This window comes from Porites lutea, chromosome 2, assembly GCF_958299795.1.
Source record: "Porites lutea chromosome 2, jaPorLute2.1, whole genome shotgun sequence".
In the NCBI taxonomy this organism is placed as follows: Eukaryota; Metazoa; Cnidaria; class Anthozoa; order Scleractinia; family Poritidae; genus Porites; species Porites lutea.
In genome coordinates, this window is record NC_133202.1 from 35,431,906 (window position 1) to 35,446,905 (window position 15,000).

Consider the following 15,000-nt stretch of genomic DNA (forward strand, 5'->3'; position numbering starts at 1 on the left):
TGTGTTCTCGTGGCGAGAACAGTGGCATCTCACCCATGAGTCCAGGGTTCGATTCTTGGCTTCGAGGGTTATTGTGGGTTGATATTATTGCTGCTTCCTTTCAGAGCTCCGAGGAGTTTTTCTCCGCCGGGTACGGTGCTAAGGATTTTACTTCTTCTCCAAGCAAGTTCCAATTCGATCTAGATAGAGGGCCTCTAGGGAGAACATTACTTAAGTAGTTAGTATTACCTTCAATAAGTGGAGGTTGTTCATTCATTCATTTTTATTTCCTAACTTATCTATACGCGTCCTACAGATGGGTGATATATTGTCAAATGAACAGACTGGAATATGTTTTCAGAGAGCGAGCTCAAGTGTTCGAGCTCTATAATATTGCGAAAAGTGAACTTACCCGCCATTTTGAATAACATAAGATTTGGGTCGATAACATCTTCTGAATGGAGAGGCAAAGCACGGTGGAAACATTACCCTTATCTTGTTCCGGTTCTGCGCGCAATTTTACTCGCTTCGCATTGAGTTTATTTTACGACGTAATCAAAATCTCGCACGCGCTGAAATAAATGGAAACTTCATCTTTCCTTTTTGTGGTTTAACTTTTGAACAAATAAAATTCCCGCAAAATAAAGCAAAGTGATGTTATTAACGTTCACTGTGAAATATGATTATATGCCCGATTTTGCAAAAAAGAAAAAGAGCTAGTGGGATAAAACAATAGCGTGCTGTATTCGTTGTTTAGTTTGCTCCCTTCATCATATTAATGAGCATGGTCATGAATTCTTGGCAACCAATGGTTGCAGAGCTTTCATAGCGTCAATGCATGATTTCGCGTGATATGACAGATCTACGAGCTTTGTTGAACAGGAAGTAAATGTCCCGAGAACAATAGCCGTTCGGCGCTATGGCGAATCCTATGGACGTCGCAAGCGGCATGTGGTGAAGCCATCCACTACTTTATCGCAAAAATGATAAACAGTAATTGAATACCATGAATATCTAGACTTGTCAGTGGTTAGACGATCAATCACTCGCCGATGCCGAGGGTAGAGGCAAATAATTGAACTGTGGATAATTGACTTGATCTGCAAAACACTCACGATATTTTGCAAAACGAGTCTAATGAAGTTATCATTTTATCGAAATGCCTCTTTTGTAATGCAGTTTACCGGAGAAATGCGGAGCAGCTATTGTCAGCACAGACAGGGAACAAAAGGCGTATAAGTAGAGCATTTTCACCAGCAAAACAACATTAGTAAATAGCTATCTGCAGTCACGTTACCTCTGGCTCAATCAAACTTCGAAAAAGTTCTCTGAATGATAACAATGAAGTACTAGGAATCATGCATGTGTTGGACGAGAAGAGGGTCGTTCGGTTGTTGTATGGAGCGATCACTTGAATGCAACATCCTTATCCTGATATCTGAGTGTTCTAAATCGAAGTGCCTTCGGCAAGAAGTTTTGTCTTCTCTCGATCTCTAATCACCGCTTGGCGTGAATATGTTAAAAGCAACGGAATTATATGGAGAGTAATAACAGTATTACCTCTACACGTTGGTTGAAATGTTTTTCTTTAATATTATGTTAATTAACAATGATTATTTGTGACCCTTCACACGCTTTCACTTTAAAACAAAAGAATGTATTTTAACACGCTTTGGCAAGCTTGCAATCTTGCCTCATTAGCAATTTCTTTTGTTTCAGAGGACACGCTTGACACAATTAAGCGTGAGCAACTCCAACAAAAGAGCGTGTTAAAGTTTTCAAACAAAAGCCCCGTGCGAAAAAGCACAACACGCTTTCAGTGTGTGCAAAAGCACGCAACGCGTGTTATCTATAAGCTAAATAAATTTCCTCTACAAAAAGGAACCGCAAATGATTATGAACGGCACCCTTTTTTGGGAACTATCGAGAAAGAAAAAGTTCTACCTCAGTGATCCCAGCGATAATATCTGATTGAACAAACGTTGTTGCTTGAAAAGTATGGTGGCTATATGGCCGGTAACCGGTCAAGGTTGCTAAATGACCGGCAGTCCTGTCTTTAAGTAAATTTCACAAATCGAAAAAATCTAGCTAAACCAAACTATCATATGTCGATTAAGAAAAGTCAAGCGATCCTGAAATGCTTTATAGTTCTCAAGAATAGCGTTTGGTTCACGCTGGGCTCAGAACACAAAACCTGGTCACATAGAACGTTTTCCAGCTCGACTGCCGGTCAAGGTTTTCAAAACACTAGATGACTGGCAGTCCTATATTCTCAGTAACTTTCACAAAATCGAAAAATCCCAGCTAATTTAAATTATCATATGTCGATTAAGTAGCGATTGGTTTACGCTGGGTTCAGAAGACGAAACCATGTTTTGTGACACTTAGAACTTTTTTCAGCTCGACTGCCGGTTAAGGTTTTCAAAACACTAAATGACCCTCAGTCCCATATTCTCCGTAAATTTCACAAATTGAAACAATCCAGCTAAACCAAACTATCATATGTCGGTTAAGAAAAGTCAAGCTAAATTTACTGAATAGGACTGCCGGTCATTTAGTGTTTTGAAAACTTTCACCGGCAGTCGGACTGAAAAAAAATCTAAGTGTCACAAAACATGGTTTCGTTTTCTGAGCCCAGCGTAAACCAAACGCTAGACTGACTTTTCTTTATCGATGTATGATAGTTTAGATTAGTTGGATTTTTTCGATTTGTGAAATTTACTGAGAATATAGGACTGCCTTAATTTAAAACACATTTGCAATTTTCTCAGAAACAGTGATCTTTCGGACTTTAGTCACTTTCTCGCCGATCGCAGCAATCGCAGCGATCAAGTAGAAATCATCAAGTGCCAGGATCGCTAAATTGTATTTATTTTTTAGCGATTGCAATAGTGATCAAATGAAAACCAGCCTGCTTTTCTAGATCTACCAAAATTCCAATACGGTTTCAATGTTGCTTAATTGATCCGCCCGTAGACTGTTCACAGTCGTCTATTTTTCCATAACATCATCGAGGTCGAGCGCTTTGTGTTACGGGCTGCCATCTTGCATGAGTGTCAAAACTACTTAGGGGGCGGGGGCGGTTTGGGAGGAAGCGAGAAAAATCGAGGGACTGTAATAACATCACTGCAGCTCGCGTTCAGGAGGCATGACAGGAATTTCACACCTTTTACCACTCATTAATTAAGAACTCCGCTGGTGATGAGAAACATGCCAGACACATTTAGCATCGATTACGCGTGTTTACAAATATCTCCTTGCGAAACAGTGATTTCATAATGTTTCTGGGCCATTCCTTGAAATAAAATCGGCAAACATGCACAAGAAAACATTTTCCTAATCAAAATACCAAAAATCCTTCGTGTGTTTGCGCAAGATGTGCCTTATGGTATGAAAGCGTACGTTTTATGGAAACGTCGACTTGTCAACGACTTGTCAATGTCGGCAACTTAGATTAAACCTGTTGTCAACGTAAATTAACTTCTATTGTCTAATGACCAATCAAACGCCCGGTTGCTGGTACAACGCGCTTCGTGAACGCGAGATGCAGTGATATTATTACAGTCCCTCTATTCTTCTCGGTTCTCCGTCCCCCGCGCCAGAGCTATAATCCCCGACGCCCGCCCCCTCGGTACATTTGAAAATCAAGATACCCGTGACGGTAAGACGCGGTATATCTAAACGATCTCACGATAAAAATAGGGGACTGTGAACAGTATAATCCGGCGGCAATAACACAAAAAGCGAAACCGGTATTTAAACAATGTATGCAAATTTTTTCTTCTTGAAATATTACATCGCGTATGCTTCAGTTTTACTGTCCAAATTCCGTAATCATCCTGTTGTCTTTCTTGTGGTTGCCGTTTGTTTTACAACCATCTAAACAACAATGGCTTAAAGAAATATATTAAACTAATTTATTCAACTTCATTTCTCTGTGCACTACTGCTAAAACAGTCTCAATTAGTATATTTGATTCACTTCGACCAGTTATCAATGCTGATTAAATCCGCTGAAAACCCAAGCCATTTTTATCATCTTAGCAGTTTTAGTAATCAAGCGTGTTCGGCGTGTCTTACCCAAACTGCACGCTAAGCGTGCTATGATTCGCACGCTTACCGTGACATATGGCACGCTACAAAAAAAAAACAAAATGTCTAGCGTCTTAATTTACCAAAACAAAGGCAAGTGTGTCCGTCTTTGTTTTTTTCAATTTAATTGATCTACGGCACGCTAAGCGTGTCGTGCAAGTGTGTCGTGAGCGTGTTTTCACCTTTAGCATCAAATTCCTGAAGAGGGTCACATTTGAAAAAGAGATGAATAGTGCCAGAATATTCCTAAGGCAATAGAGTGGCTGTAATCCTCAAATATTACATACCCCCCGCCCCCCCCCCCCCCCCCCCAACAAGGGCCTCTCAGCACTATGTTCACTAATTAATGGCAAAAACGAAACATATTTAAAAGGATATCGCTATATATAATTATGCCTATGAGCAAGAGTAAGATTATCTACACTTATAGTAATATGAATCAAGAACAATTATCACAACTATCGAAAAATGAATAGATAGACATGTTAATGGCGCGGGGTTCCGCTGAATTAAAGAACAGAAAGTCTGTCAGACCTAAAGCTGTGTTACCGAAAGTCGCTGACCGAATTATCTGCCAACAAACTAGAACAAATGATACAACCCAAAAAGCCGAAATCATTAGTGCAATTGCCAGCAGAAAAAATAGAACAGTCTATTAAACAACCTGCTAAGCTGCCAGAACCCAGTAAATTAATGTCAACATTAAAAACCTTGGCAGCACAATCTCTAGTGAAAGATAAGGTCAAATATTGGAACAAGAAAGCAGAACAAAATGCTTCTATTAACACGTTAGACAAAAAGCGTATTTCTATTTTTGACATGAGAACAGATGAGATTCGCATGAGTAAGCTGAAGCACGATACACCTGGTAGTACATTCCAGAATTTGTTTGAAAATAGGCTAAATCGAAAGCCAGGCAAACGGGACAAGGTATAGGTTATGATTAATGCGGATGTGGAAGATATCGTTGCCAAAAAGAGAGTGATAACACTCAAGGCGTTTGGCCAGTTCAAAATGGAAATGCCTAAAAACAGTGATGAGGATAAATACAAGTTTTTAGTATACACGTTACTCCAGCATGATTTTAGTATTTTGTCAACACAGAAAATTGCTAATATAGGAGCTAAAATATTGATACATAAACCATTAGAATTCAGGAACATGAAAGTTGGTGCTTGAAAACTGAACTCGTTTTTCCTTGATAAACAGTTTCCAATTAAACAACGAGGAGATAATACATGCATGATTGATTTTATCTGGCAACAATGTCGAGGCAAGAAGGATTCAAATGTTATTCTTATAAGAAGTTGAAAGATGAGTTATAAGAATTTGCCTCTTGCTTTCCATTTATGAATTCACAAGAGGTGGTTGATTGGACGCGAGCGTGTCATCCGAATGTATCAGTCCACGACAATGATTCAACTTATAAGAAGTTTATGAAACACATAGCAACAACAATGCATCATGATATTATACTGGTTTATCTCATTAAAGAAAATCACTGCTAACCAGTTACTGATGAGAAGCTCGAGGTTTTAGCTACAAAAGGCAAGGAGGTGTTGACAATTTGTGGAAATATATGAGTGATATGAAATGGTCGCGGCGCCATAAACAGTTTGTGGTTATTAATGATACGGAGGAAGTAGCGCAGCTGGATGTCAGTAATAAAATAATCGTACTACCTGAAAATGAGAAAACAGAGCCTGTTATTGATCGATATATTTATTTTACTAACTACTTTGTCGAATTCCTGTATTTCAATAATAATGGCCGGCTTGATAGGTTTCTTGACCATCGCAATAACATGTACGTGTCAAATGACATGTATGAGACTAGAGAACAGATTTGTGATCGTCTTTATGATAAGTTCAAGACAGCAGATTTTGTTTTGGTCAAATCAAAGTTTTACAACTATGGCAACCAGTTTATTCAAACAAGTGTGAGGTTTTTTTGCCTGAGAGTAGCTATGATATCAAGACTAAACAAGTGTTAGATGATTTTTATCCTTAGGCGCTTCAGTTGTGCAGCAGAGATGATCAACCAGATAACTTAGTCTCACTTGATATTTCAAAATGTTATCCATCAATTTTGATCCATAATAAAGAACCAATTCCGATCTACACGATACATGATATCATCGAGTCCTTTTCTTATAAACACCAACGAACTACTATGGTGAGTTTTATATTGACGAGTTTATAATTAAGCAGTTTAGTGCTGATATCAAGATTAAGACTGGATTTTATAGTAAAAACTTAGTTAAACATTTAGTCAATAATGTCCGCATACCTTATTCTAAGATCAGGTATTTCATCAGAGCACGGCAAACTTTGAAGCCTGATACTTTTACTAAATTCCTGACTTATATCTTCGACACCTTCCCGGAAGCACAATCCAAACGTCTTGCTAATGGGTTTATGGGAGATTTGGGCAGAAAATATAGCAAAATTGATAATGGGTTTACTTGTAGATTAATGGATACAGCCCAAGCAATTTGGACAGCAGGATTAGCAACAGGAAAGAATATTAGTATTGATAGTTATAAGAAAAGTATGACAGATCAGGAATTATTTTTGGTTCGTGAGCGTCAGACTGAGCGCATTTTTTCGGACAATACATCGATGAACAGATTTGTTGTGTCACAAGCAATATTATCATGTTTGAATTTGATCTATGACAATTGGACTGATAAGTCACAACTCTATTCGATCAATACAGACGGAGTGTTTATGACTAACCCTAAATACCAATACCCAAACAAGAATGAAGTTGAGTTTAGTACTGACCAGATTGGCAAGATGTTTACAAGTAATTCTGAGCTTTTGTATTTTGACATTTTTTGAAATAATTTTGATCCAGATGACTATACTGATATTGTGGGCGATGGTACTATCTATTACGGTCAAGCGGGATGCGGCAAAACAACAAAACACATCAAGTTAGCGTCAGAGGCCACAAATCCGATTATATTGTCCTTCACTAACAAGGCTATTGAAAATGTGAAATCACTGATCGATGGTAGATTACGAGATCAATGTTGTACTTTTGACTCATATTTCAACAGTTATCATAACCGCGATATATGCCATTTGAAAGGCAAGACAATCTTTATTGAAGAGTACAGCATGACGCCAAGTGGATGACCAAGATCTAGCACGCATTCACTAAATATCATAATACTATTTGTATGTTTAACGATTCTAATCAATGTGACCCTGTTGAAAAGGGCAGCCATTACAAACACTGACTATTTTTAGTCTGTGGCTATATCAGAAATGTGTCCTAGACGAGTCCAGATGAAGTACAAAGAGGGTTGTGCTAGATATGATATCAAAAGAAGAGACACGTTGACTAAGTTTTTGGAAACTGGAAAGGTGGCAGCTAAATTTGCTGACAGAAAGCCTTTATTCAAAAACATTTGTTATCTAAATTCTACTAGACAGAAGGTCACAAAAGAGTGCTGTGATAGATTTACAAACGGCAAACAGAGTTATGAAGTAGAGTTTATCTATGATGGCAGGAAAGAAGTCTATCCAGTTTGTGCCGAAATGCCTATGTTAGCTACTACCAATCTGAAATCAGATGAAATTTACAATGTGATGGAATTTGAAATAGAGAGTATAGATGAAAAAAAAACTGTCATGATTGCTGATACTGTATTCACGATCGAAAAGTTTGCTCAGTCATTCATCCCAGCATTTTGCTGTACAGTTTGTAAATATCAAGGCGCTGATATCGACGAGCCGTATAATATCTATAATGTAAATCGCATGGATAAGAAAAAGTTGTACACTACATTATCACGAACTACAAAACTAGATTTCATCCATTTGAATAACAATGCATTGAACAAGAAATATGTCATTAGAGAACACCCCAAAAATGGAAATTGTAAATTCGTACCTCAACAGCGATTTCAACAGTGGCGAGATTTATAAAATCGAATTCAAGAACTGTGACAAAGTCTACATTGGAAACACAACTGGCGAGCTTCAGACACGATTAACACAGCACCTCACTAATAATAAGAGTCCAGTATATCAGTATCGGCTTCATAAGCCTACTATCAAACTGCTTGTTAATGCCCCAAGCAAAGGCAAACGTGAATTGGAAAAAGTGGAGCATGAATGGATTTATGATTTTAGCGAGAAGCTGGGAGATCGATTATTAAACAAGCAAGGAATAAAACCTAAAAGACAAGAAGTAAAATACCAAGCACAAATGACAGCCATTGACGCTTTTCAGAAAAGTTGTTACAAGACAAAATACAAAAACTCGGCAAAACTCTTCGAATCAAGGATGATGTTACAAAAAAGCTGTTATACTATGACGGTACTGTCGATGGCAGAGGTTATCGCAATGTGGCCCAGTGTAAACAACAACCAAGGGAGGAAGCAATATCAAAGCTTACCACGAAGCAACAAGAATTGATCAAAGAATTGACAATTGACTTTAACTAATAATAGGTTAGATAAAAAATAACAAAACTGGTGGGCACCAGACCTTCTCAGGAGGGACCCCCCATTTTCCCATCCCTACCCCCTTCCCAGCCCCACCTATTCCCCCCAGTCCCTCCTGAGAAGGTTTTTTTGTTATTTTTTGTTGTTCCCACCACCACTTCCGATCTTCTAGGCTAGCCATCTTCGAAGAACTCTACACTTTTTCATTTCATTTTATGTCATTTTGTTTTTTTCTCCCTCTCTGGCTTAAGGGTGAACCGGCACTTCCGTCGCCATAGCAACCATAGCTCTACCCAACACCCCGAGACCGTGTTCAAGGGATTCCTATTTTCCCATTTTTCCCTTCCAATGTTACTATTCCCGCAGTGGGGTTTTTACGACAATATTTACAAGCTTTTTTCGCTTGTGAGAATGTCGATAAATCCAAGCAATATTTATGATAGTACGCATAGAGATCTTGAGTCTGCTTTAATTTTTCTGTATCAATATTTGGGTCAATGTGATTGAAATTAAATATATCTTTTTTGGTCATTATAATATTAGTTTAGACAATTTATAGAACATATGAACCAGGGGGGGGAAGAGACGAGGTCTGGGACCGAGAAACGATGTTCTCACAACTTGCAAAGCGGTCACCCCGCGTGGTGGTCAGCGGAAAATTGCAGTACTTTTCCCACAGTAAATATTTTTAGACTTTTTAGAAGCAAGAAGCGACCGGCAGAGGAAATCAGAAATGTTTACTGAAAAAATAAAAATTGGAAAAAATAATATCATGCATCTTTGTTTTTCTTTCATATCGTATTTGTCTTTCGGTACTGAAATTGCGGGGGAAACCGTGTTAGATCTTAACCAACAACAAGGCGCTCGATCGATTTATAGGTTACATCGTTTTTGCCGGGTAAGGATAACTTGATGCTGATAAAAATTACTGGAGAAAGTGTCAAATTTATCGGAAGCAAGTAATTCAGAGAGCTTTATAAATATGAGCTTACAGCTCTACAATCATAACTGAATAAATATTCACACTTCATAACATTTCACTTCGTTTATTACGATCAGTCAACACCTTGAATCCAAAGTTAAAATTCAAAACGATCCTAATAAACAAATCACAACTACTACTGAAAGCTCTGCACCTTGAAGCGACTTTAACTTTCCTAAGGTTTGCAGCAAAACACTGCTTGATAGCTCAACTCTAGCTCTTCGGCGTTTCTTATCAGCTGTACGGATCGAGCTATATGTTGCATATTCCAAACTCTGCAGAGGGAAATTGTTTAACAGAAAAAGAAAACCACACACTATGTCTGAAAAGGGACATAAAATCAATAAATTTGCGAATTACCAAAATATAATCATGAGAAACAGTCCCGCCTTCGATCGCCATGTTTTTGTTTCTTCTCAAGACCGTTGATCTATGGATTTTTACGTAATGCGCATGATCACTACACAAATCCGCTGGCAAGACCTTTGCTGATCGCTTTGCAAGTTGTGAGAACATCGTTTGGATTTCATTTAAGAGAATGTATGGGAAGTAGCTTACCCCCCCCTGATATGAACCGTTTAGCTTTTCCTGTAACGTTATTTTATGAAATTACACAGAATCAAAATCGTAGAACTTTGAAGAGTGCATTACTTTATAAATTACAGCGTCATGTGAGAATATTTCGAATCTATAGTTATTCCTGGATGCACAACTTGGAAATCGTGTTAGTGTAGAAGCCTAATTGGATATTGACGCTTTGACTATGAACCTTCCTATGCCTTTTTTAGGTAGCCAAAACACAACTCGTTTACCATTGAAACTGCTTGGTACAGTGATAGAACGTCTATCATTATGACCAGCAGTATCCAATTCTAATTTCTTTGTTGTACTGTTATAAATCAAATGTGATCTTCCATTAATACTACCGTCTATGAATGTTTTAATACTCATTGACCTATTTAGACATAATTGCATAACAACGCATATTGTAAAGTCCATTCCATCAGATAATATTAATTTCAATGTTTGATTTTTTAATCTCAATTCTCCTTTCTGAACATCACTAATATTCATTTGGGGGAACGTTATGTTAGCATTAATGCCTGTGAATGTCATGCCTGACGCCCCACCTGTCAGTTTATAGTTACTGGCATCACTGAAATCATAAAATTCTTCAAAACTTGTCCTGTATACATTATTTTTTGTAAAAGGATACAGATATTTTACCATCTTCACAGTAGCCGCACTATTATTACGACTTTTATCTGGAACAATATTTAATATCTTCTTTCGGTTCATATCGAGATCAACATTGTAAACAACTTTTGTGGGCGGAATATCCCCTCGCCGTATGGTAACCGTAAGTCTTATTTGCATCTAAATCCATTGCCTCGCCGAGAATACCGTATGTTATCAGGTAATATTTATCAAAATTAGTTGGATAAACTCCCAGGTCAGATTCTGCCTGCGCCATAATATTTTGCACGTGTAGAAAATAAGGCTTGGATGAAGCTGTTTTACTGAATACTGCTACAAGCTTATGGTAATACATAAATTCTGTCTGATTGGAGCAAGTTTTATACTCATGTGAGTACTTATTGACATGCCATCTTTTCACAGTTACTCCCTGGCTGATAGTTGTATCAACAGTAATTATAGATTCATGCTACAATTGATAGTCTGTGGTAAGGATTTCCAAACATAAGATATATTTTTGTCTGTTTGAAGGGGATGGCCTTGGATAGCTAATCGCCATTTATATCCTTCTGAGTTCTTTCTAATGGAGGCAAAACTCACATTTTTATTGTATGTATGATAATTACCCGATGTTGTTTCTAAATCACCAATGCTGTTCAACGCAATACTGTCGGTTAGTAAATCAGTCCATTGTAAAAGACCATTTGTGGGATCCATAACAAATGCAAATTTGTTGGTATGATCAGACGGCTTTATAATGTGTGTGTTTAGTGTTTTAAGATTGACACCATCTTTCTCTGATTGGGGGTAAGCTAGATTGGTTATTTTTGTGTTTATCATATGTGACCCTCCACAGGATTTTAATGCTAAAGGTGAAAGCACGCGCACGACACGCTTTCACTTTAAAACAAAAGAATTTATTTTAACACGCTTTAACACGCTTGCAATCTTGCCTCATTAGCCATACTTTTGTTTCAGAGGACACACTTGAGACAATTAAGCGTGAGCAAGTCGAACAAAAGAGCGTGTTAAAGTTTTCAAACAAAAGCTCGGTGCGAAAAGGCACAACACGCTTTCGGTGTGCGCAAAAGCACGCAAGGCGTGTTATCTATAAGCTAAATAAACTTCCTCTACAAAAAGAAACCGTAAATAATTATGAACGGCACCCTTTTTTGGTAACTATCGAGAAAGAAAAAGTTATACCTCAGCGATCACAGCGATAGTATCTGATTGAAAAAACGTTGTCGCTTGAAAAGTATAAACAGTGAACAGTGGGACCTACTGGATTTATGAGTAGAACTATATTAGCACTGCAAAATCAAAGTTCTTTCCAGAAATGTTTACTGAGGAAGCTATGCAAAGGTTATTTTAACTTTCCTTAATTTAAAACACATTTGCAATTTTCTCAGAAACAGTGATCTTTCGGACTTAAGTCACTTTCCTGCCGATCGTAGCAATCGCGATCAAATAAAAATCATCAAGTGTTGGGATCGCTATTTTTTTAGCCATTGCAAGGATCGTAGTGATCAAATGAAAACCGGCCTGCTTTTCTAGATGTACCAAAATTCCAAAACGGTTTCAATGTTGCTTAATTGATCCGGCCGGCAATAACACAAAAAGCGAAACCGGTGAACGCAGCGACGGAAACATGGGAAAACCGGCTTACCAGGATGTACCCGCTAACGGAAACACGTTTGCCTCTGTGTTTCTCCCAACGGGGTCTAGTATTCTACAGTGTTTTTAGTTTACAGATTCTTTTTTCGTCCTGTGAAGAACGAGATATAGTACACGTTTACAGCGCTTGATTCGTCTTAGCATAGCGTAACGAGATATCTTCAGATAAATTATGATTGATAGCGCTTCGTTTGTCAGGGGCAGCTAACGGCGATTTCCTCCTAAATACATCCTAGGGCAACTTCAGTGTTTTCGAAATTACAAGGGCTTCAGCATTATTTTTCCAAAAAATTTAGCTTCCAATTGAAAGTTTTAGGAAAGCGAGAATTTTATCGTATTTTCGGTTCCGAAAATTTTAGGATTCCTTTCTCTACGAAAAACAGCTTAACCTGGGGTGTGAAATGGAAAAAATTAAACTTCAGAAAATCATAAGGAATTTATTAGATAAGCTTCGAAAATTGTACATGCATGGAACGGTCATCTAGAAATGTTTAGCCTTCCTCAACCTATAGAAAATTCTAGGCAGTTTTCGTTTCTCCGATTTAATTGCCTTCGTTCGTCTCAGCATGGCTTAAAGAAATATAACTAATTTATTCAACTTCATTTCTCTGTGTATTACTGCTAATAAATATTCCGGTGGCATAACTATAATTTTCAGGCGACATAACTTCAGTGCCTCGCATGCGATAGCAGGCCTCTTTGCGATTCCGGTCAACAGCCAACAGCGGGAGGAATTGGTGTTACGATCAAATTCCAAAACAGTCTCAATTGATATATTTGATTCACTTCGACCAGTTATCAATGCTGATTAAATCCGCTGAAAACCCAAGCCATTTTTATCATCTTAGCAGTTTTAGTAATCAAGCGTGTTCAGCGTGTCTTACCCAAATTGCACGCTAAGCGTGCCATAATTCGCACACTTACCGTGACATATGGCACGCTACAAAAAAACAAAAGGTCTAGCGTGTTAAATTTACCAAAACAAAGGCAAGTGTGTCCGTCTTTGTTTTTTCAATTTAATATGCGAATATCCGTGATCTACGGCACGCTAAGCGTGTCGTGCAAGCGTGTCGTGAGCGTGCTTTCACCTTTAGCATCAAATTCCTGTGGAGGGTCGCAATTATTCAAATCACCAGTCATAGAATTAGTGCCCTCTCTCTGTAAAAAATTATTATTTATTAGACCACCCTATAGTCGCAGCTTCACTAGAATATTCATATCCACTCTATCCTATACCGAACAATCCGATATTGCTAAACAGAAATTGTATATTACTGGTTCTAGTCCCTCTTGGGGTATACTTATAAAAAAATTCAAAGTCCACCGCATCCCCATTTGCTGTTGCCTTCGGCAGGCCAGTTATTTTATTGTTGGACATATTTAGTGGTCCTGCCATAACTCCACTGGACTTATCCAGGAATTTTTTTTATGATCAAATTTTTGTAGCTGGTTGATTATCACCATCTGGTTGAGCCACAATATATATCCTATTGTCATTCATATCCAAATTGCCGGTCATTAAACCACCAGAAAGTGATAGTTTAGTATCAAGTTGTTTTTTTGTTAGGGCATCACTGTAAGCAGTTCCTTCTGCCATATTTGTCAGTTTTTTGTTTACCATGTCGTAATTCCCATCTGCTGTGTGATTAAAACCAGTGCCCGGTGCACCATGAGCACCAGTAGCACCACGAGGACCAGTAGGACCACGAGGACCAGTAGCACCAGGAGGTCCAGGAGGTCCAGGAGGTCCAGTAGTACCACGTTTTCCTTTTGTAAATGATTGATTATAATTGGGTTGTTGATTGAAAATTCCCATCTATATTATTATATTATATATTTCCATAAAAGTTTCTTTTAACTGTTTTCATAGGTTTATCAACATACAGGAATGAGTATGGTTGTTTTGTGGCTTTAATATATTAATCCTTTTCTTACATTCAGCTCTCTAGAAATCATATTTCTTTCATCACTTCTTGGGAAATCATAAATAAAATAATGACTGCAGTTGATGTCAATGTTGATATCAATGACTGGTAACTTTTGGAGTTTTATAAAATGATTGTGAAAGGTAAATAACACTGCAGTTCTTGTGTCGCCCTTGAATGAAATAATCAATAAGCGGCTTTTGATTTTTACCACAAATAAAATCGTCGAATATTACAATTTTCTGAGAATCACTTTCCTAATTTTTATAACTGCACCGAAAATCCAAATTCACAGTAATTTCGACGGCTGTCACTTAAAAATTCTTTTCCTTCACATTATTTGACAGGTTTTTTTAGCTGTTCTGCTGTGTAAAATCCTAGAATCCCGATGAGTTTTTAAAAAACTAATGTTCATCGCTACAATGTTTTGATTTTTCATTCATGCAGCCCAGGCGAGTCCGTTCCCGCGTTGACATTTTGATAGACGTGTGACATGTGAATAGCGGAAGTCCCTTGTCTTTTCCGGTTTGTTCTAGTCGGGGAGATTCAACGAGATTTTGTGGGCGTTTTTGTTATAGCCTTACCAACTTCCAATGTCTTTTAGCCTTCCCCTAAAACACCAATTCTTTGTCTGTATTTTTTTATGATGTCAATTTCTTCATCATATTCAGCAATTTGATCCTTATTTTTCT